Raw genomic sequence first — 25,648 nt, 5'->3', positions numbered from 1 at the left:
GGGGCGCAGAGAAAGCCCGGTTGTAGCTGATTTTATTGTAAGTTATATCAGAGATGGCCACTGCAGATGTTTCATTGCTACATGTCCTTTTATCACAGTGATATTGGTCGATATTTATGGGTTTTGGGAAGAATCTGCGTTGCAGAGAGATATGATCAAACGAGCCAGTCCAGATGTGAGAGACAGAGAGCCGTGTCTGATATTCACGCAGAGAGACAGCCGATTCCAAAAGTTATAATTGAATCTGATCGAAAGAGTTGAGTCATTATTGTACCTAAGATCGATCCTCAATCACAACAATTTGCTACAGATTTACACGCCTGAAGAGCAAACTAAATTCGAGATGGACATGAATAAGCGAATCTTCGGCGTTGGACACGAATTTGAGAGATTGCTGAATTTGTATGATGACATTATTGTCATGCTGTGGCGGCTTCAGAGATCTAATAGAATATTGCAACAATTGCGTGAGCAGCGGTTCTTGCAGGCGCGGGCTACTGGATTTGTGACCGATGGGCTGTCTACTCAAACATTTAATATGCTATTGCAGAGTTCCAATGATGACCATACTATTATACTGCGGTGCCTCCAGATAATATCGCAACAACTGCGTGAGGAGAGGGTATTGCACGATGAGTTGACTGCTCAAACACTGGCTGCATTGCCAACTATTTCATTCAAAAAAGAAGCAGATGATGGTGAGAAGTGTGCAGTCTGTTTGGAGATTTATGATGATGGCGAGAAAGTGGTGCAACTGCCATGCTCCCATATATTCCATGCTAACTGTGTCACTCATTGGTTTAGGATCGGCAAAACCTGTCCTCTGTGATAAAACCTGTCCTGTTAAACTCTTTTAAAAATAACCAGCAGTTCAACTATGTGTCTGATGCCAGTACTTAAAGATCAAGTAGCAGTAAGGCTTAATATGGATGGTTGTCCAGATAGTATGGCAGTTGTGCATCTAGGGAAGGATCCCTCATTAGTGCTAGACATGGAAGTGGTTTCCTAATGAGGTTATGCGACAGATTGGGATACTGTCCAGTAATTGACTTCGGAAGGTCCTTGATTCGAGTTGAATGAACTCGGGAATCCAACTTGCCAACTACACCTTTCCGAGGGTTATGAGGCAACTTGATGGAGCATCTACTGATAAGCTTGATTATGTTTTTACTTTCATGCAATGTAATCATTAAGGGGGGATATTGGAGTTAATGCTTACATTCCATATTTAAGAAGTTGGTTTGTGATGGTTGAGAAATTCTCTCAACCTCTTTATGTAATTTAGGAATAAGTTGGATCTCAGAAACTCTATTTAATAGAGTAATCTGAATGTAAATCTGTGTGTGAGTGTCTTTGCACATACATCATTTGTGCTTAATATAATTGTATTTCTGTAACTGTGTATGATTTAACCATTTTTATCAATCACCTTTATTTTAAAAATATCGATTTACTATTTTCGTTAATTAAATTTCAATGATTAGTTTTTTAAGTAGGTCATTTTTCTAATCTATACCGTTATAGAGGAAATTGATTTTATTATAGGAAATTGAATTTATTATTTTTATATTTAATGGATTTTTAATTATAATTGATTTTCCATAATATATAATTATAATCTAAATACAGTCTTTATAATCTGAATACAGTCTTTTTAGTTATAGGTATTTTTAATAATTAAATATTTTTATATAATTTGAGTAAAACAAAATTAGTCACAATTATCTTACTCTTAATTTTAATAATACATACAACTAGGATCTACTCCCAAGTTTATGGACACCTTGGGGCTCTGGTTCTATGTTTATGGACACCCTGCTTTAATGTTAAATTTAAGAGCTCCTAAACTTAACGTACGAAGATAGATGCCCCAATTTTCATTATTTTTACATGGTATATATTGATATCATTAACTCTCCTTCTTAGGAGGTGTTTAACCTAAATTTCTATGAATTATTATCCGGTATAAAAAAGTGCGAATTTTGGCATCAAAGGTTCAAATTTTTTTTTACTGCGGGAGTTCTAGGTTTTCAAGATATATATATTATTTTCTTCAGTTTTATGATTGAAAGAATTTTTTAAAATCAAATTTAGAGTGTGCAAAAACTATTATTGTTTTCTATTTGTATAATATTTTTTTTGGGAATCCATATATATAGCTTCTTAGTTTTAATCTATTTCTTAGAAGAATTTTTATTGGATTTGACTCTTTTTATTATTCCAAGAAATTATCATTATATTTTCTCTTTTTTTCTCCGTGAATAGAGAACTTGCTTCCGGAAGTCAAAAAATGTTGTTTTTTTTTATATAATTTTGAACATTATTCTTATTTTATAGGAGATTAGTTTTTTATTTAAATTATTTAAAAACGTTAACATCAAAAAAAACTAGCAATATTTTGTTACAAGATGAAGTTCTTTTGTGTATGAGATTTTTCTTTTCTAGATATTTTGAGGATGATAAAAATTTAAATTTTTTGTTTAAGTTTATAGGAGTTATTTAGGCAATCAAAATCTAAGTGTTTTATTTAAATTTGAATGACTGTAAATATGAGTGTTTGACAACAAATCATCCATTTGGATTCCTGGCATTTTATTAGAACACTATATTTATATAGATAAATCATATTAGCAAAAAACAAAATGTTAACCAAGCTTTCATGTTTTTTTTCTCTCTACTAGTTAAAGCAATTGAGATCATTGTTTAAAATAATAACTTGATTAGTTCTCTTTCTAATAAATTAATGGTAAAAACAATTTTTATCTAGATTTTTGATTTATTTTTCAAAAGGTAAAATTGATATATATCAAATATTTCTTTTTAATTAATATTAATTTTTAATTTATTAATGTGAATATTATTTTATTATTTCTAAATGTAACAGTATGAATGATTATGTCTTCATAGTTTTTTTGCATATTACTTCTCGGCACAATTAATAGATATATGGTTAAGAATTAAACTCTATACACTATCTATATAATATTTTTATTAATAATTAAGGTAGAAGATTGAGATTTATCTTAACTGTACTTATGTCCTTTTTTTTAATTTTTAAAAAATATTTTATATTTTCAAATTATATATATATATATAAATTAAAAATAAAATTATAATTTAATAATTTTTTTAATTTTTAACAATACTAAAATATTATAAAAATATACATTCAAACTGAATATTTTGACAATAATTATTAATCAATTCTGGTTTATTTTTACGGTTCCGTTATTTCTTGTATATGAATGCGTTAACCATTAACATTCCACACGACTTGTGAAAGAAATAGTATCTTATCCCTATACATTTCTATTATAATAAAAAAGCAAACTATGAGAACATAAAACTCATCCGTGAGTAACGACTTGGAAGTTGGAACTGAGTGGGTAGGGAAGTTGGGGAGAACTTCGATTCCACTAAGTTCAATTCCCACCGTAATTGCACGTTGCAATCGTGTTCCAAAGAGAGGGAAAGCAAGACGTATTCACGGGAAGTTCAAATTGTATATCATTTGATATCGACAAGGAGGTTCAAATTATAATGAATTAAAGATTTCAAAGTGTTGTGTAACCGTGTTCCAAAGAAAGTCTCGTAGACGATGTATGGGAGTGCTTGTATCCCCGAAGGATTCAATATCATTTAATCTTTATCTTTATGCTATAAAAGTAGCACCATGTGCTTCATATTAGCTTGTCATCCCAAAAATAACGACCAAGCCAATTTGAGATGAGATGAGGAGCAAACTTAGTCCCTTGGCTTGATCTAGTTGATCGAGATTTTAGAGTTCTAGATTTTCTATGTTAGATAATTAATTTTCAAGATTAAGTTTGTGTTATAGTGGGTAGTTATTATTAAGTTTGTATTATAGTGAATAGTTATTAGAGTTAAAAAAGACTGCCATACTAATTCAACGGTTTCTTGTTGTATTTATGTATTCACACTGTACATCATTCTTTGACATTAATATTTAGTATATAATATAATTGCATTTGGTTTCCAATTTGTGTGTTTTACAGTGGTATCAGAGCATGTAGTTCATTCGCCCTGTTGATTAAATTGTTCCACTAGATTTGTGGCCTTTCTTGATCACCGGTTTGCATCTACCAATCAAAATATTTCGTGCATTGTGTGAGATCTAGGCGTTGTGTGAAAGAGGCAGAGGGGTTCGAGTTCTCTATAACATTTCATTAACAAAAAAAAGCAATTTTGATGGTTAAAAAATATTAACGGTTTCGATAGACACTAGTGAAGTTGGTGGTATCGGTCTCCTCAACGCACTGCTAATGATGCAATAAATAAGGTACGGAGTCATGGATTGTATCCATGAGCACTTTTTTTATACCCTCTGCAAACCGCACATGTTTTTTTTATCTCGTTTCTACTTCCTGGCCACTGTGTTGCCAGAATGTCGAGATATATGTTTTATGAGAGATGTGGAGGTATATATTATGAAAGATGCATTAGAGACCAGATATATTTAAACCTGTTGATGGCGAATCTATGGCTGTAAATAATCCAAGAGCGCGAGCTATCTCTGCTAACTGTAAGCCTTTCTGCTCAAAATAAAAATTGGCCAAGCATGCATTCAAATTTCATAACAATTACCAATTTGGCTTACCAATATGATGCAGCAGGTTTGAAACTTATCTATTTGTTGTCGATTTTTAATAAGATTGTTGACTAATTGGACCCATTTTCTGAAGCATTTGCTTTCAGTGCCAAAATCACCCTTTCCATTGTGTAACACCATCTCAGTTTGTAATTGATTGCCTTTTCAATTTGAATCGAAGGAGAGTTTCAGCCTTTCGGTTATTTTCGTAAGGGTTTCTTGCAGGTTTCTATTGGCGCATGTTGTTTTTCCTGGCGTAAGTCCTTTTGATTTTGTCGTGGGAATTGTACTAGAGGCGACTTTAGGACTGATTCTGCACCAGATTTAAACGAAAGGCTAAATGTTGTGATGGAGGGAGGAGAAAGAAGTCTAGTAGTAATTATCCCAATACGAAACTCCGTTGGGTTATAAGATTGAAGACGTTCGACCTCACGATGGCATCGAGAAGTTCAGCAGTGTCGCAGACTCTAACCTAGGCAACGTAAATACAAGTAATATTGTTGTCATATGTTTAAAGGAGGTATCAATGCATTGGAGAATTCATCTATGATGATTTTCTGATATGTCCGCATCTTCGAGTTTTTGAGATTCATTTTGACAGAAAGGAGAGGAATCCAACGAACCAAACTCCTTTGAAAAAATAGTTGAATTTATCTTCTGAAAATGACAGTGTTTTTGTTTATCAAAGTCACCTTCCACCGTTGTAAAGGATTCCAGTTGGAATATGTTGGAAAGCGAAATGGCATCAGGGATACGGACCATCTTTGATTGAATTGATTCTCACAATGTGTATTTGTTCCTGTATACTTTTCAATACCGTATATGTTTAAAGACATGAGATTCTAGGGCGAAATACCAAAATAATGAAATTGATTGAAGAGAGTGAAAGAAGTGGAAAATAAGTTTTTTTCTATTTTATATAAGGGTGTTTATTCTCACTTTCCTCCAATCTTTTGAATATTGTAAATTTGTTTTTATTGGGTGTATTTTTGGTGGTAGCTGACACTCTTTTGAAAGTTGATTCTAAATTTTTATTTGATAGAAACTTGGGGAAAATGGTGACTCTATGATTCGCTACAATTATTAAGCAATATAATGATATCTATTGTTCATAACAGTGTCCTAGTCATCATGGACACGTTCTGTGACATCAAAACATGTTTGCAAAATGCTCAAAGGAAAATTGAATTCTTAGAGTTGTTGTAGTTGCTGCAGCACCCTCCAAAATTTTGGCTTACACTCAATTTCTAAGCCTTCCTTGGTCTTGTACATTGTTGTCGCAAACATTAGAGCTTATTTCATGATCTTTCACGTAGTGTTTTGTATCATTTTGCATGTTGTTTTGTATCATTTTGCATGTTGGGTTAGCTGTTGTGTTTTGTCATATTTGCTTGTCATGCAATATTTTCAAGCATATTATAATGGTTTTAAAGGTCTCTCTTTGTGTATATGATTTTTTATAACTATGTAAACATATTTCGTACCCATACACAAAGTCCTTAGCACTGTCGCACAAGTGTTATCACGGTCATCTCAAATTCTATCCTAAGTGTTGCACTTGTCACATCTTGTTGTAAAGAAGTCACACAGAGGGAAACACTTTGTTCATATGTTCATATGATCCATGTTGTCATGTTTTCATAGTATTATAAGTTTCTGATCACATGCAAGGTTCATCATACTTCATCACCTATCTCACTGATCCCACACTTAGCCATTTTCGGAAAAACTTCACAATTGAGCAGCCTAGCCTCAACCCTCTAGGTGTGACCTTATTGCTTTGCACTACACAATGCACGTTATCTCACTCCTAGGACTGCCAAACTACGCAGTTCCTATGCCCAAGTCTCGGCATTGACCTCCAAAATTGTTCAGTAGTGTCCTCCAGCCCAGCGTAAACTGCGCCCTTCGCATCCTCAATCTTCAAGCTCATCCCCCAAGTTCTTGAAATGCACAGGTGCACCGAAGCTCAACCTCCCTTGACTCCAAAAACTACATAGTTGGCTCTCCTAGTGTCCATTCCCTCAGCCATACCCCACTACCTCGGGAAATTGCATAGTCTTGTCCTTTAGGCCTCCCTCAACTATGTACTGCGTAGTTTCAAAGCTCTATATTTTCCTTGGTTATAGGAACTATGCAATTTGCAGTCACTGAGTCCCTCTTCCCATCCTGTCAGTTGTTTCGGGCTCAATTGGTAGATCAAAAAGACTCATGTTAGATTAGGGGTTTTTCTGATTGATGTCTTCTCTTCATGAGTGAATTAAAGGAACATGTACCCTACCATGCCATGGAAAGATGATTTAGAGGGAGAAGACTGAGGGAAGCATTCTGAAATACTCTCTTATAATTGGATTGACAATTTTATCAATCAAGAAAAAGTGAAGGGATGCAAGTTTGCGACCATTATCCAAGATTGAAGATCATTGAAGATTCTACATCACCAAGCCATGTGAGGGTTAAGAGAAAGCATCTTCAAGAAGACATACAACACTTAGCAGCAACAGTGACTTGACATTACCACATCATCAAGCAGTCCATGTCAGTAGTGTCATGTGTGGTCATATGCCACATCACTATTGTGGATAATGTATATTGTATTCAAATGTATTGTAAAGTGGAAGTCACACACATGGAAGCCAAATAGTCATGAGGGTAGTCAAAGAGTCACCCTTGGTTATATATACTCCCTCACTGTATGAGCAAATGAATTTTCACCTTGGCTCCTTGTGGAAGGCATTAAAGAGGTCAACTAGTTCTTTGAGAAGCAAGGAGTGGCTCCAATGCTACACTACTGGGGCTAGTGATGTACATTGTAAACATGTGTCATGGAACTTTTACTTAATAACATAAGCCTTCAAGGCCATCACTTTCTTCATGCATGGAATATGAATTTTTGTAAGACTACTATGCAGATGTTTGTATTTCATGTCTGCTTTTACATGTGCTAAGATAGTTGAACTATTTCAGTTATTCTAGTATTTACCTTATTGAGAGTATGTTGTAATGGTTGTCATTGTTTTCCTATCCTTGTGTACTATTCCGTGGGATATTAGATAGATATTTCTCTATTTGTTGGTTGTAATGACCATCGCATCTGATTTGGACTATTACACTAGATGTTAGATGGACCCTTCTGGTGCATGTGTGTCTCTTCTTGGGGGGTACTATCACCTCTCACTTAGAGGCTCACTTTCTTTCCCATATGTAGTAGAAGAACCTTGATATGGTTGCAACTGAACACTCATCAGGCACACCCTCTTTATTTTCAAATATATCATTTCATCCCTCTCTCTTGCTAACAGTTAGATCCAAGGAAAATATTTTAGAATTTGGCAATCAGGCCTTTATACCGAATGGGAATCCTACACCAAATGGTGTTAGGTCTAATTGTGACATCACATTGGGGAGATCCCTTGAGTATTTGTAATACGCCTCTGCTGCTGCAATCTTGTTTTGGATATAATGGTGGAAAATCCATGAAAGATACAGGAACAATGATGTAAATTAATAATTGTTAATAAATAAATAAACAGAGCATATGTGCTTGTGAATGAGACACCTAGAAACGATAATCTTGCCAAAATAAAAGAATATAATCTCATATGTAAATGTGACTGGTTAATTCTTTCACGGTAAGGGGATCTAGATAAAATTCTAGATAAGCTTAATGGATGGGAGAGAAAGATCCATTAAGTTGTTTAGCTGGAGAAAGATGCTAAGCTTGGACAAAACATAAAAGCAGTACAGGAGAGAAAGGCACGCTTTTATGGAAAATCCTCTAGGCAATTGGATAAAAAAAGCTCCACAAAGAGAGACGCCACTAAAATTAAATTTTATCATGAAAGACAAGTATTATATACTTGATGAAGCAATCAACAAGGGGCGTTGGTTGTTGGCCAGGAGTACGCAGCTCGGGGGTGAACCGAGGACAGTAATTCTAGGTTGGGTAGTGAGAAAGTGTGAACTTTCGAGTACTCCCTTGCTGATTTATTTCAATCTCATTATGTGCTCCATGATTTTATTCAAACTTATTAGGTATATGATGCACTAGATTGAAATAATTAATATTCTGCATGAAATTAATGTTGTATGGTGTATTAGGTATATTGGTTGTTAGGAGTAATGGAAAAACTATATTTAGTAGAATGTTGTTTTATTTTATATGCATTCAAAAAAGATGTGGCTTCCATGGTGAAACAATAGTTTTAAATTAATTACTAATTCCTGGGAGTTTCAGTTAGACAGAAATCAAGAGGCTAGAACCATATTTGACTATAGCTAGAACTAGTACACTTTTGATAGAATTTCTTGAGAAAATACCACCAAATTGTAAATATTGTTCTTAGGATTCTCTACTAAATGTCAACAACCTTATTTGACTTCATAACCATGGGGAAAATAGTTAGACTCGAGCATATAACTCAAGATGGCCGAGAAGAACTTCATTCATAAGAATAAAAAGAAAAACAAAAATGGGTACTGATCCAAAGGAAGTATACTGATTTGAGAACTAGACGATAGTGGTCTATGCTGAATAATGAAAAGGGTATGGGAAATGAACAATACCTTGTATACCTACATATATATATATTTATTATAAAACAAAAATGACACATAGAAATAATGAAATTCAGCTATGACTAAACAATATTCAACAATACATATACTACGTTTTTCAGAAAAAGAGTAAAGTTATGAATATCTACACATAAAACAATTGGTAAAATAGAAGTATAGTGTGTCACAAATGCTAGGCGAGCTTTTATAAATAGAGTATTGTAACTATATAGGCGAGATAAAATCTTATCACAGAATTGGGGATAAATACACCCAATACAACGGTTAGAAGTAGTATATTCGCACAACCATGTAAATTAATGCAGGAAATAAGAAAAATAGTAAATTAGTCTCTTGATCACCCTGATGATGTGACCATCACGATCTCTAAACTTGTAAGAGTTGAAACCACTGATTGAACCCTGACTGCTCATAACCATTCAAAATGAGAATTTCCATAATGTAATGGAGTGTGGCTATTCGGCAAGCTAATGGCTCAGCCGATATTAACTTCAAATAACCCACCGCTACGATGCAATGAAAATAAATTCTAACTCGTATAACTCAAGAATTGACATACCAAGTAAATTTTTTAAGAAAAATAACTTTCTAAGGTCAAAAATGTCAGATTAACATCTCACACTTTCATTGCCATTATTATTCAAATACGTCACAAATTAATTAAGTGTAGGGAAACAATATCAGAGACTTGAGCTTAAATAAAGCCTACAAAATTGAAACTATGCTATTAGGAGGACCTTGAATTTAGTAAATTACAACCAGTGAGATTAGCATTTAGTGAAAGTGACAAGATGCTATTGATAGAAGCTAGAGTTGAGAATTTGCTGGAAATAAAAACACACATAAATTCTTTCAACAACAAACTTCTACAACATGCCTGTATTTATTTTCTTGTATCTCAAGAAGCATGGTGAAGGTAACTATGTCAAAATCCACGTCAAGGAGTAGTAACAAACCTAGAATGCCCAAACACTAGAATAGTTAGTCAATGGCATCCACACATGGTAGAAACTCCAAATAATCTACTGAACCACTATAGGAATATAGTGTACCTATAAGATGTAGAAGAAACACACCCAAGTAAGTATTAGTAAATTTACAACTCTAAGTTAGAATGGAAAATATAGATGATCCACCATATGGGATACGAATTACATGGAAGAACGAGGATTAACTTGGTAGTTGTGTTTGATTCTTCGCCACAAGAGTAAAGAAGTTATAATGGAAGGAAACATATACAAGAAAATACACCAAGAATACGTGATGTGTCAAAAGCGCTGAAATTGGAACGCTGAGATAGCCAATAGCCATTGTGCAACACAAAACTGAACTCTAAAATCAGTAGTAACTGCGAATAGTTTGAAAATTGAGGTTCCAAAAAAAGCACAATGCTATTTGTCTCGGCAGTGGATAGACTGGAGAACAGGAGCAGGAAGAAAATAAGATCCTTTTCAACCAGAAGCCAAAATTGGACATATAGAGCTTGTGTAGCTAATCCATTACCTTTTAACAATTTTGTTTAAAATCATTAGTTTAATTCAAGATAAGTTAATTTTGGAAGTTTCTTTATATTATATAACGAGGACATTTCCATAGCATTAGCAACTCTCTATTTCCGTGAAATCGTGTTTTTCTATTAGGGTCTAATATTAAAAAGGGAGCGACTGTGGTAGGGTAGTTGCTGCCGGTAGCGGTAGTTTTGAAATAGGTTCATCTTACAAAAGAAAACCAATAAAGCTCACCGTCAAACACGTAATGCCATACATATTTGTATATACCATATACCAGTAGAAAAGGGCTGGATCTAAACGAGAGTCAAATACATACTGCCATACGTATGCCTGTAAAAAAGGACACAAAATGTTTATAGTGGGCTTACGACAGCTGCAAGTGGTGGCGCCATCACAGGTGTAAACAACCCGCTTAGCCCGCCAATGTGAGTCTTCCACGATAACGGATTACACATCGTATGCAAGACTTTGAACCGACGGCCTAGCAGGATCACACGAAAGGTACTGAAAATGAAACGTGGCATGCTCATAGAAAACGAAAATGAAACATGTTGCATGAAAATGAAACCTGTCTTCATGTTTCTGGAGAATACGACCATGTGGTAAGAGAAAACAAACACTGTAAAAACACCAGCTTATAAAAATCGCAACCGCAGCAACAGCGGTTGTTTTAGCTTGTCTGCCCTGACATTTTTGTGTCTGGATTTCCTGCATTACTAAGATTATTTCGTCGTTTTGTTAGTAGCATTCTCTGTATTAAGTCCACAGAGGGAGGCCAGAATGAGTATGAGCAGAGAAGATTGACTACCTCAGGCCCATCATCGCAGATGGAGACACTGGTTTTGGTGGGACAACTGCAACAGTTAAGCTCTGTAAGCTCTTTGTAGAAAGGGGTGCAGCAGGGGTGCACATTGAGGATCAGGCCTCTGTGACAAAAAAGTGTGGTCACATGGCTGGCAAAGTCTTGGTTTCTACTGCAGAGCATATCAATAGGCTTGTGGCTGCCCGATTGCAATTTGATATCATGGGAGTAGAGACTGTTCTCATACCTAGAACGGATGCAGTAGCAGCAACTTTGATTCAGACCAATATTGATGGGAGAGAATCAATCTCTGGTTCAACAAGATTGATCAGCTCCCCCACTTTGAAGCCCGGGAACTGGCCGAGAAATTGGGGGTTTCTGATGTGTTTTGGGATTGGGATCTTCCTAGAACCAGAGAAGGGTTTTATAGGTTCCAAGGTTCCACCAAGGCTGCTATTCTCAGGGGTTGGGCTTTTGGCCCCCATGCAGACCTAATTTGGATGGAGACATCAAGCCCCGACATGGTAGAATGTAAGCAGTTTGCACAAGGGGTGAAATCAAAGCATCCAGACCTGATGTTGGCCTACAATCTGTCACCTTCTTTCAATTGGGATGCTTCTCGCATGAGCGATGAACAGATGATGAACTTCATTCCTCAGATAGCACAGCTGGGCTTTTGCTGGCAGTTCATCACTCTGGCTGGATTCCATGCCGATGCATTAGTCATCGACACCTTTGCAAGGGACTATGCCAAGAAGGGCATGCTGGCTTACGTCCAGCAGATTCAAAGACAAGAAAGGGCTAATAGGGTTGACACTCTCGCCCACCAGAAGTGGTCTGGTGCTAATTACTATGATACTCTTCTCAAGACTGTGCAGGGTGGGATCTCTGCCACTGCTGCAATGGGTAAAGGTAAAATTGCATTCCTGTTATCAATATCAGTTTCTTTTGAAAAGAATGGATAAAAAGAATGGAGACTGGAGAGAGAGAAATATCATTTCATTCTAATAGCATCTAGTTCTAGACTAATAGCATATGGAACACTTCTTATAGAGCTAGAATAAGTTCTTCGCTGTAGCTCAGGGGAACTAGCTAGCTTCTTCGCCGTAGCTCATGCCACATTCAAAGCAGTGATTTTTCCAACAAATGACTGAAATTAGCATAGAATACTAAGAGAAGCAGAATAGAAAAGAAGTTCAAATTTGAATGGGGTTATTACCTGAATTTTTTTAATTTAGGATAAAAGATTGTACATTACACTTACAGAACATGAATAGTTTATGAATATGGGAAGTTTGCATGGTAGATAACAAATAACCAAAAGCTCTTCACACCCTGTTTTGATTCGCCGTAGCTCATGCCACATTCAAAGCAGTGATTTTTCCAACAAATGACTGAAATTAGCATAGAATACTAAGAGAAGCAGAATAGAAAAGAAGTTCAAATTTGAATGGGGTTATTACCTGAATTTTTTTAATAATTTAGGATAAAAGATTGTACATTACACTTACAGAACATGAATAGTTTATGAATAGTTTGCATGGTAGATAACAAATAACCAAAAGCTCTTCACACCCTGTTTTGAGATTACATTGTTATGCAACAATCTTTAACTGTGGAGTTGAAAGAGAATTTCCAGCGACGGCTTCAGAAGCACAACCAGCACAGTGGGAAAAGAGAATTTCCAGCGACGGCTTCAGAAGCACAACCAGCACAGTGGGAAGAAGACAGCGACCGCGATATAGACAGCACCGACGCACCGACTTGGAGGATCCTCTGGGACCAAAGGCTTCTTCTTGCGTTCGGCCGGCACTGGAAACTGAATAAAATTTTGCTGTTGTCTCTGCCCGAAGCAGGAGGTAACTTCTCTAGGACTGCAAACAGACCACACTAGGTTCTGATTTGGAAAAGGGCATACAGCATAGAAGCTAATGAATATACAGCATAGAAGCTAATGAATATAAAGCAAAGCACAGCTGCGCTGCATCATCCACCTGTAACACATGCAAAGACACTTGTAATTACCTGCGATTGCTAAGTTCGAACTTATGATATGTTGCTTGTAGCTACCTGCCAATCTCAGACATTTAACGTTTCAAACTAATGTTAACATTAAAACAAACCAGTTTACGGTTAGCCAAAATGCAGCAGGCGTAAAACTAATATAAGCCATGGTCGGGCCTCTTCCGCCTCGGGAAGAGGCCAAATAAGATGGCAAAAGTTAAGTTTGAAATAAAACTTTGGTTATCCGGCACAGCGCGATAATCGAGCGTTTGAAAACTTTGTAATAAGCAGCGTATAACACAGTGATAAAACGTGAAACTAATGCTATCTCGCACCGGATCGATTACAATAGTCCCTGCCGAATGCCAGATGGCAGGGACTAATAAGAACGACAAGTAGGAAAAGGAAGTCTTGTTGCACTTATTTTCGAACCAAATTCACTTGGGGAAGATGGTAGTCCTCGTATCCATTGGAGAGGGGTTGAAGGCACCAGTTTATGTTGTGTACTCTACCAACCATATGTTAATGTGTATCACTTTTTCTCTTTTTGTGGCAAAGAAGTTTTATAAAAATAAATGGAGTTGGAATGTTTACTCTTAAATTTACAAAATCATCAAGAATTAGGTGGTGGTAAAAGAAGACAAAACATGTCAATTTAAATTCAATTTCATGTCATATTTTTTCTAAAATTTAATATATATATTTTTATCTAATTTATTCATTTTCTTTAAAAGATATTCATTAATATTTTACATAAATTTTTAAGTAGTGACAAAACTGCGACCCCCCATTTCTCTATTGATTTATGTTTTTTAATTCCAATTTCCTTAAGAGATGTGTTGTAAACATTCTAAAGATTGCTAAACAAATTTAAAAATAAAAGGTAAGCATATTTTTTAATTATTATTGAAATACTAGTAAAAATAATAATCTTTTTGTATATATAAAACCGCGACCCAAGAAACTATCCTTTAAAGTTTACAAAATCAATTTTTTTTAATAGAAATTTGAAATAACATATAACAAAATGTTAAAATTATTTTTTTGAAAATTTTTAAAATATATTTTAAATTTTTTATAATAAAATTTTTAAATATAATTATAATAAAATATTTTATATTATTCAAAATATAATATATAAAATTATTTGTTTAGAAATTCTAATTCTATTTTTATATATGTTTTTAGAGAGTTTTAGCATTTCATTTAACTTCACATATTTAAACCTGCATATTTAAAAAAATTATTTATATTTTGTGAGTGATTAACCATAGTTTTTACCAATATTTACTATCAGTTGACTTACTTACAAATTTAGTATTTACTTTTTATAACATTATTTATATTTTCTGAACCCATTAAATAGGTTCACTATAGCTTTTACCAAAATTTATTGTCAGTTAGCTTTGTTACAAATTTAGCATTTATTTTTATAATTAATTGATATTTTTATATTCCTTTTTTGTATCTTTTTTCATTTGAGTACTTTTTTGCTTTTGCCATATAATGAGACACATTAACATGCTTTTACAAAATATGCCTACATCAACGCCCCTCCCCCCCCTCCTCCCCCCTCCCCCCCCCCACACACACATATATAAAGAATATGGGAAATATTGGACTTGGAGCAACAATATTGAAGGAAGCGTATAAGTATTTACCATTCGGAGACCTAGGTGTAGAACGAGTATAGTTCCTAAGGTTATTGGTTCAGTGAAGTAAATTCCATTATTACCATTATAATTTAATAACACACCTATCTGAGGTAGTGAAATTTTTATAGTGCAAATAAGTATATTGAATTCAAAAATTCCTATTTAATAAGGGGTAGAGGTTGATATTTGTGAGGGAGACTTTTTTAGAAGGAAAATAGGAAATCCTACAGTTTATACCAAAATAACAAGTAATTTGTAAAACTTGTAACCATGGTTGTGTACTACATTTATTGAAAAAAAAGAAACGTCAAATTATTAGAATGGAATGAGGGATTTATCACAATGTTGGTGGGTCGAGCACTATCAACATTTCTATTGCTAGAAGGAGGGAATCTAGTGTTTTATGGCTAATAACATCACCGAACCCAACATCTTATCTTTTGTTCAAGGAAATAATGTTCATTGCACCTACCCTACTCATGCTTCTAAATTCGGTGAGTCTTCTCAGCCCAATCCTTAACGTTAAATCCCATATGGTCATATTTGGGCCATCCGCCCTATAACCCATTAATTTGCAAAATTTGTTGGATTGATCCCAGGAGCAATCAGTCTTCCATATTCTTCGAAGAAGAAGAATACCACCCCCATAAGGACAGTGGTTTCTACTCTTCAATATGTGGTTCTTTTCACTCCTGAATAGTTAGCAGAATTTGTGGAAAGGGAGGAAGAGCCACCTCTCTTTTATGGTTGTGCCGAAGATAAAATTGTACTCTCAGGCACAAATTTTTGTGGGTCGGGCATAGAAGCGAAAGAGGAAGAAGAGCCATCAGATTCTGACAAATAAGAGGAGGACGAAAAAGAAGAAGACATGCCATAGCAAAATCTTGATTGGATTGCTCAGGGCCCACTTGCACTTTTAGTTGTTGTACACAAGATGCCAAAGAATTAATAAAAGCTCTTAATGAAATATTACCCTGATAAACCATTGAAGGTTGAAGACCATCTTGAAAAATTTTACCTACATTTGCAAACACTTGAGGTATGTCACGATGATATTGCATGTAGAACTTTTCCATCTACCTGGGATGGTAGAGCAGATGTATGGTATCATAGCCTTCCTCCAAAATCCATCCAAAATTGGAGGGGGTATAAGGAGATCTGCCTTGAAAAACTTATAGATGATAAGAACCCCACCATGTTATTGAAAGAGATGTGTAATCTTAAGATGGAGAAAAAGTAAAAAGTGAAGGATTTCAATCAGAAGTTCAACCAAATCTTGAATAATTTTCCAGAAAACATGAAACCTCACGACTCCATCAGAATATATTACTATACTTCTGCGTTGTCAGCAGGCATTCCATAGTTTTTGAAGTGAACTGTGAAACAAACACTAATGGAAAGTCGTGAAGAGTTTATCATTATTGAGAAGCACTTGTGCACAATGAAATAAAAAGTGAAGGATTTCAATCAGAAGTTCAACCAAATCTTGAATAATTTTCCAGAAAACATGAAACCTCACGACTCCATCAGAATATATTACTATACTTCTGCGTTGTCAGCAGGCATTCCATAGTTTTTGAAGTGAACTGTGAAACAAACACTAATGGAAAGTCGTGAAGAGTTTATCATTATTGAGAAGCACTTGTGCACAATGAAATTCATCTGATATGATGAACCAACAAGAGATTCTGAAGACACAGGTAAGAGGCCTCAAGCCTCTATGAGAAAAGCCAAAGAGAAATAACCATCTGATATGGAAAGCTTGACCCGTCTGGTCAATACTCTCTCGAATGAGATGGGAGAGCTCAAAGAGAGGCCAAGAAATACCACCATGAGCACCAAGCCTCCCAGATTCAGCTTGTTAAGAAGGACTTCAACTTCTGGTAGGAGAAGCAACCAACTGGCAAAGTCTGCGTAGAGATCCAATTTTGTGCTAAATATTTAAAAAATAGGCATATATCAATATTTTTTGTATCATCAAGAATATCATTCAGAGAACACATGCCTACAGTGGAATCAAGCCATGATCATTCTTTCTATGCGTCCTGCTTATGTGATGATGGCTAAGGAGCAGACTGAGCCTGCTAAAGAAAAGGAAGAATTTGTTGCCGCTGATGAAATTCCAAGTGTCGGGCATGCAGTAAACATGTTGATCTATATACTCATTGTCTAAAAGACTAGTGTCGATAATCAACCTACGAGTGACAACCTGACCGAGAAGTAGACCAACTGATACAACCTGAGAATCCAAGGGCTAGCCACTACAATTGAGTTGTTGAAGCATAAATTTAAAGAAAATATGTTAAGGAAAATCAACCCACAAGTCAACTCAACGCAGAACACTTAGAGAAACTTTGGGAAAGAATTCTCCATGAAAAGTGATTCCGCGAGGACTAAGAACAAAACCATCAATCCAAAAGCCATAAACAATGTTACATCCTCAGACACTTTGGCCATTCTTCCTGATGTGGACTACAACATATTTGAAGACATGAAGAAGGATTGTGCAAATATTTCAATGTTTGAGTTATCAAAAATCATGAGTGAGTGGGAGATCCTATTACGGTTACTCGGGTAGACCACCACAAATAATGATACCTCTTCACACAAGGGATTTGGTAAGTGTTTTGGTTCTCTCAATTCTGTACTTAACACTTTAAATATGGATGAAAAAAAAATTTGCCCAACTTTTCTGGTATCTTTTGAAATCTTTAATTTCAATTTACAGAATTTCTTGGTTGATTCTGGTGCATCAGTGAAAATAATGCCATTATCTGTTACCAATAAAATCAACGTAGAATGGGACAAAAAAGATTCACAAATGATTCATCTGGACAAAACTCATGTCCATGCAACTGGTGAACTTCAATATGTCATCATTCGCTTACCATCTTATGGATGAGTCCATCAATGTATCAACATAGTGATTGTGGACATTCGAGGATCATAAAGATTTTTTTTTAATAGAGACTGGTCTAGCAAGCTACAAGGGTCCTTTTCCATGAACTGGGCACATCTATGGCATCTGTATAAGGGAAGAAATAAATAGATCTGTGTGGATTCAAAAATATATATGAAACATATTGTCACTCCCTTGAACTGACAGAATGAATCGATGACTTTTGTAGAAATAATTTTCGGCAATTTATTCCTTCAAACCCAACTAGAGTGTTATCTTTCACAGCCATCCCCAGTTCCACCAGATACACAATTACAGCTCCTTCCTATTCCAACTCGTGAAAATGACATTTTTACAATTAGTAGTAGTAGTAGTAGCAGTACTCCTGTAGTTCCTAGTCCCTATACATATGATATGTGGACTTTGTATTTTGATGGTTCCAAAATGCAAGAGGGCTCTCGAGTTAGGTTCATTTTAAGAGACCCTCTACAGAGAAAGCATTTGATCTCTACCCTCTTGGAATTTGAGTCCACGAACCACACTACAATATATGAAGCACTCATCTTGGGCTTGCATAGATCAATTAATGTCAACGTTTCCATCCTCAAAACAGTAGGTGACTCAGAAATTGTGGTGCGATAGGTACACAATACCATACAATATGTGTCACCTCTTCGTAGAAGTTACCAACAAGGGGTATGGCATTTGATTTCACATTTCTAATATTTGAATATTATGTTTTTTCCAATAATTTCTAACGTAGTTTCCGATGAATTACAAAATGCAGATCCTAAGTTGTCACCATTGAGGGACATTTTTTTTGCTCAAATTATTTATAAGAATACTATCCTTGATAATATCACTAATTTACTCATTTTTTATCATGACCAACAGATACTATACTTCATGGCAAACGTTGATTTGTTCAAATATGCAACAATCGATGAGGACAACCACGAAAAGGCATTGCAGGATGTAGCGAGTGCAAGTAAAGAAAAACTCATCGCCAAGGGTTTAGTATCATAGGAGTAGTTGTATGACTTGAAAAATCACTTACAAGGACCTATCAATTCTAAGACCCACACTTCCACACTATCACATGAACATATTAACTTGGGGGCAAAAAAAAATCTGATATATGTCAATCTCGGTACTTACTACACACCACAAGAGCGACAAGAATTTATATTCTTATTCAAGAAGTATGAACATGTCTTTGCATGGATGTATGATGAGCTTAAAACATATGACATGAGAATCATCTAGCATGTGATACTGATAAAGGAAGGGGCCAAGGCATTCCAACAAAAGTTAAGAAAAGTACATCCAACACTTGAGCCTATTATTCAGAAAGAGTTGAGAAAAACTTCAGATGCTCAGATCATATATAGAGCACCAAACTCCACATGGGTGTCAAATTTAGTCCCAATGATAAAGAAGTCCATGAAATCTGCTTGTGTGTAGACTTCTAAAATCTCAATTGGGCCTCACACAAGGACAACTACTCTGTGTTGTACAAGGAACAAATATTGCGAACAGTATCAGGGTCTGAAATGTTTTCTTTGTTAGATGGTTATTCTGGATACAACTAGGTTATGGTTGTAGAGCCTAACATACTTAGTTCCACCTTTTGAACAAAGTGGGGCATGTTCGCATTCAGATGAATGTCATTTGGGTTAATCAAAACTGGTGAAACATTTCAACACGGTATGGACATTTCTTTCTGTCGAGTGATTGGGCAGAGCATAGTGGTATAACTTGATGATGTAATAGTGTTCTACAAGCAATGGTCATACTACATATGCCACTTAAAGAGAATTTTCGAGCGATGACACAAGTATGGGATATCCTTAAATCCAAAGAAAATTATCTTCGCAGTATCTGAGGGTAATCTCCTGGGCCACATTATCGCCAAAAATGGGATTAAGGTAGACTTGGATAGGGTTAGGATGACCATGCAAATTCCCTTCCCAATGAATAAAAAGACTATGCAGTGCTTCTTGGGGAAAATGAATTTCCTCCACAAGTTCATCTCTGACTACACCTACATTTTGAAACCAATATAGAAGACGGTGAAGAAGGATGAAATTTATAAATGGCATAAAAGGGAAAATGATGCATTTTCATGTATTAAGAAGACTATAGCAGAAGCACCTGAATTATACAACCCAGACTCCAATAAATATTTCTTGCTCTACACTTTTTCTTATGACACTTCTCTCACTATTGTACTCACTCAAAAGGATGAACTGAAAAATTAGAAGCATGTCTCCTTCATGAGCGTGAGTATGCAAGGACCAGAGCTTAACTACGCCACTGTGAAAAAATAATCTTATGAAGTATACAAGGTGGTAAAGCATTTTAGGCCTTATATATTGAAAAATCATTGTTTCATCTTTGTCCCACACCCAAAAATCAGATCACCACTTGTTCAGCAAGAGCTGGGTGAAAGGAGAGCAAACTGGATGACCGGGTTGCAAGAATATGATCTATAAATCAAGCCAATTCACACAATAAAGGGGCATGGTCTTTGTTGACTAGCGACAGAAGAAGTAAACAAAAGGAAACAAGAAGAATATATTTCAATATGGGAGCAAGAAATTGAGATTTACAACATTGAGTGAGCCTCCCCCCTACTAGCACAAACTCTTTCGATGCAAATGTGCACCAATACCATGAGCATGACACAGTTCCCTCCCACTTTTCTACATGGTAAAGGAGGGCACTCAGACATAAAGAATTATCCTATTAGTTGGTGCATGGGGTCTTGTTCAGAAATAACCACAACAGAGTACTTCTCAGGTGTTTGGAAGCACATGATTTAGAAAAGGTATTGTTTTATCTCAACAATGGACCAATTGTGGGACACTTCACTAGCAACACAATAACACATAAGGTTATGAAGACCAACTTTTACTATCCTACGTTATTTAGATATCGTCATCCTTATGTCCGCAAGTGTCTGGTCTGTTAGAGGTATGTTGACAGAAAAAAACAATCAGTCGCCCCACTTGAACCCATTGCAGTGGAAAAACCTTTTCAATAGTGGGCCTTGGACATTATTGGGGAAATTTTCCCACATTCATTAAAGAAGCACTACTGCATCCTTACTTCCATAGACTACTTTACGTGGCAGAAAGAATCAGTTTTGCTCAAACAGCTGAATGATCAGGAAGTCATTAGCTTTCTACAAAAGAGCATCATTTCCAAGTTTGGAATTCATACTTCACTTGTTTTCAACAATGCAACATACTTCTCATCACTAATAATTTATGATTTTGTATTAGAAAGTGGTATTATATTAAAACATTCATATAATTTTTATCCGAATGGGAATGGTCTTGCTGAATCCATGAATAAGAACCTAATCCACATTATCAAAAAGACCATATTCTTTGAACAGTAAAACTGGCGCTCCGCTTTGGTAAATTCCTTATTGGCTAATCGAGTCATGCCGAAACCTTCCCTGAACACCTTCATTACTTCTTGGTGTATGGAAAAGAAGTTGTCCTCCCACCCAACATCTACTTGCTCTCTCTCCAACTCTTGTAAGAGTCCCAAGCAAAGCCATGTATCTTAGTACAATGTAGGATTTATACCCTTCATAAGCTACAAAAAGAAAGGTTGAAAAAATGAAAAAATTTCACCTCACAAGAATCGTATCAAGAGGTGGTTCGACAAAAAGTCTACAGGGAAAAACATATTTAGTGTGGGTGACCTAGTCTTAAAGTGGGATAAAGCTCACGGGGACAAAGGAAAATGCACTAAGTTTTAGTCCCTGTGGATTGGGCCATTCACAGTGCACGACAATTTTGGCCAACACACTTATCATCTTCAATCATTTGATGGGAAGATTTACTCTCTCCCTAGAAATAGACAAGACTTGAAACATTATTTTCAATGAAGATCTAGGGTTGTGCCCTACCCTACGTACATAATCTTTTCTTTTTTTGTTTGTTTGTTTGCTTAAGTTTTGTTTTGGTTTTCATTATGTGAATAAGTTTTGTGCATGTACATGTTGTGGCTTCTAAGTATATGTGTGGCCAAACTATAAAGAACCTTGTGACACTTCAGTATTTGGCTATCTTTCTATCCATATTCCTTGTGTTGGTTACATATTTTGGTCGATGAACTTCCGATGGAAAATATGATCTATCTGTAAGGATAGTTTTGGTACAAAAATGAACCCATTTCTATTCTAGAAACGACATTCATACACTTTGTCTTTATATTTTGGTGTCTTCAAGCTTATCCAACTAGTAGAAATAGAGAAGGGGAAAACCTAAAAGAGAAAACCTAAATCATATGTCTCTATATGCTTCTCTGAAGGAACAACCTCTCCTGCTTTCAATAAGTCATGATCCCTCTTTCACCCCAAAATAAATAAGTGTCGATGCAGAGTTCTCTTTAAAATAAATAAACAAAGGTGAATGAAGAGAAAGGATTCTTTCCCAGAGAGGTGAAGTAAGCAACTCCGCTCGTGTACTATCTAGGCTCACTGGTAGCGGAGAAATGTTTGTGTTCTTGCGTGACTACATCAGGGTATTATCTAGGCCTGTTAGTAGTGGAGCAACACTGGAGATGAAAAACCATGCTTTGAAAATCCTAAGCTCGCAAGCTACAATACCCTTCATGGCTTAAAACATTATGGTCTTGTTGAATCTTATGTTATGTTCAACTGAGAAGGTATCTAAGAGGGGTCCATGTCTATTCGTTGGGTAAGCGGGAAGGGCACAGTAATCTCCAAGATAAATCAAGAACCAAGAACCAAGGCCTTGCAAAGATGAAGTTAACCAATATATAGAAGATGGAGTTCAACCAGTGAATCACAAAGTGTTGTTCTAGTTGTTGCAACATTCTTCAAAATTATGGCTTACACTCAATTTCGGAGCCATCCTTAGTCTTGTACATTGTTGTCACAAACATTAGAGCTTATTTCATGAGCTTTCTTGCAATGTTTTGTTCTCTTTTTCACGTTGGGTTAACTATCGTCTTTCAACATATTTGGCTATCACGCAATGTTTAAAAGCATATTCTAATGGTTTTAAAGGTTTTTCTTTGTGTATATGACTTGTTCTAACCATGTAAACATTTGTCACACCCATACCCAAAGTCTTGAGGATTGTTGAATAAGTGTCATCTCAAAGTCTATCTCAAGTGTCACACTTGTTGTATCTTGTTGTAAAGAAGTCACAAGGAGGGAAATTATTTTTCATGTGTTCGGATGATCTATGTTTTTGTGTCATAAAAGCATTATAAGTGTGTGATAATAGTCAAGGTTCATCATAATTAATTTCCTATCTCATTGAGCCCACACAACCATTTTCATAAAAACTTCTTGACCACACAAATTAGCCTCTCTAGGCCCCTCCAGAACTATGTGCCACATAGTCTCAGCCCACTAGTTGTGATGTTTCTTCTTGGCACTACGCAATGCACATTTTAACTCCCAAGACTGCTGCACTGTGCAACTCCTATGCCCAAGTGCCAACCGTAACCTCTAGAATTGTGCAGTCTTGCCCTACAACCTGACTTAAACTATGCACTTTAGATCCTTATATGTCAAGATCATTCCCTAAGTGATTGAACTGTGTAGCTGTGCAGAAGCCCAATTTCCCTTCACTCCCAAAAATGCGCATTTATCTCTCCTAGTGTCCATTCCCTCAACCTGACCCCACTGGCTCTAGAAACTGTACAGTATTATCCTTCAGGCCTCCCTGAGCTACGAATTGCAGAGTATCAAAGCTTATGATTTTCCACTAGCTATTGGAGCTGTGCTATGCGTGGTCACTAAGTCCCTATTCTCATCTCGTCACTTGTTCGAGGCTCAGTTGGTAGATCAAAAAACATCATCTTAGACTAGGGGGTTTTCATATTGATTTCATCTTGTCATGAGTGAATTTCAGGCTGAAAGATGATGGAGAGGGAGAAGAAGGAGGGAAGCATGCCTAAAGACTCTATTATAGTTGAACTGAAAATTTGATCAATCAAGAGAAAGCAAAGGGACACGAGTTTGCGATCACTATCGAAGACTGAAGATCATTGAAGATTTCACATCACCAAGCCATGCGAAGTTGAAGATAAATCATTTTCAAGAATACATCCAACACTTAGTAGCAATAGTGACTTGGCATTGCCACATCATCAAGAATTCCATGTCAGTAGTGTCATGTCATGTCATGAGTGTTCATATGCCACATCAATATAGTGGATCATGTATGTTATATTCGAATGTATTGTAAAGTGGAAGTCTAAAGGACATGCATGGAATGTAAAGATCCATGAAAGTTGAAAAGTCATCGGAAGTCAAATAGTCATGAGGGTAGTCAAATAGTCACCTTTGGCTATATATACTCCATCATGTATGAGCAAAGGACATTTCACCTTCGCTGCACTCGCAAGGCATTATAGAGACCAGTTAGTTCTTTGAGGAGGAAGGAGTGGGGCCAATGCTACATTACTCGGGCTAGTGATGTACATTGTAAACAAGTGTCCTGGAACTTTTACTTAATAATAGAATCCTTCAAGGTTAGCATGTTCTTCATGCATGGACTATAAATGCTTGTAAGACTATTCTGCACATGTTTGTATTTCATGTTTTCTTTCACATGTGCTAAGATAGTTGAACTATTTTGGTTATTTTAGTACTTATCCTATTGAGAATATGTTGTAATGGTTGTTATAGTTACCCCACCCTTTGGACTATTCCGTATGATATTACACAATTATTTCTTTATTTTTTAGTTATAACAACCGTCACATCTGCTATGGATTATTATGCTGGATGATAGACAGACCCTTCTGGTTTAAGTGTGTCTCTTCTTGGGTGGTAGTATTACCTCTCACTTAGAGGCTCACCTTTCTTCCCCATCTGCAGTAGAAAAACCTTGACATGGTTGCAACTAAGCACTCACCAGGAAAACCTTCTTTATTTTTGAAGATACAATTGCATCCCCCTCTCTTACTCACAGTTAGAGCAAAGGAAAATATTTAAGTATTCGGAAATTGAGCCTTTATACAGAATGAGACTCCTACACCAACCAGTGTGAGGTCCAATTGTGACTTCACATCAGGGAGATCTCCTAAATGTTGGATGGTCCAACACCGTCAATAGGAGCTAGAGTCGTAGTTATACCAAGATGAACTTGAAAAGAAAAATTGTGATTATAAACTAGTATTTCTTTGAAACAACACTTTTTTTGATCCTCATTGTAATCTATAGTTAGAGATGGATCAGACTATTTCAAGAGAAAATTTGGAGTTTGGCAAAAGTCCTCATGAGAAGCATGTTGTTCTAAAAACATTTACAACATCGTGGGAAGAGATTACAGATAAAAAACACAAAACTGGTTTGGGATATAACAAATACGTCCTCGATGTATCTTTCCATATTCCTTGTTTTTCTAAACCTATATAATTTCATAGTGCTGGATTTTTGGATGGTGTTGTTCCAGAACAATTTGATTGATGTCAATGTTATAATAGAATTTGATATGTGAAATATCAGTGTTTTTATCTTCAATCATGTGAGAACTGTGGAAGGTGCAATCACCATTCAAACAGATGTTCCAGAAAAACAATTTCACAAAA

The 25,648-nt window shown here is 35.8% G+C and overlaps 1 pseudogene; it reads left to right on the top strand.

Annotated features, from left to right (window-relative positions):
* Nucleotides 1-343: 343 nt before the first annotated feature.
* LOC149196847 (isocitrate lyase pseudogene) lies at nt 344-12,480 on the top strand (annotated as a pseudogene).
* Nucleotides 12,481-25,648: the final 13,168 nt, after the last annotated feature.

Source organism: Pinus tabuliformis, chromosome 2_2, assembly GCF_031772625.1.
Source record: "Pinus tabuliformis cultivar Carrire ecotype Pingquan chromosome 2_2, CPIR1, whole genome shotgun sequence".
Taxonomy (NCBI): Eukaryota; Viridiplantae; Streptophyta; class Pinopsida; order Pinales; family Pinaceae; genus Pinus; species Pinus tabuliformis.
Note: the sequence above shows the minus strand (reverse complement) of the source record. Positions and strands in the feature narration are given on the sequence as shown.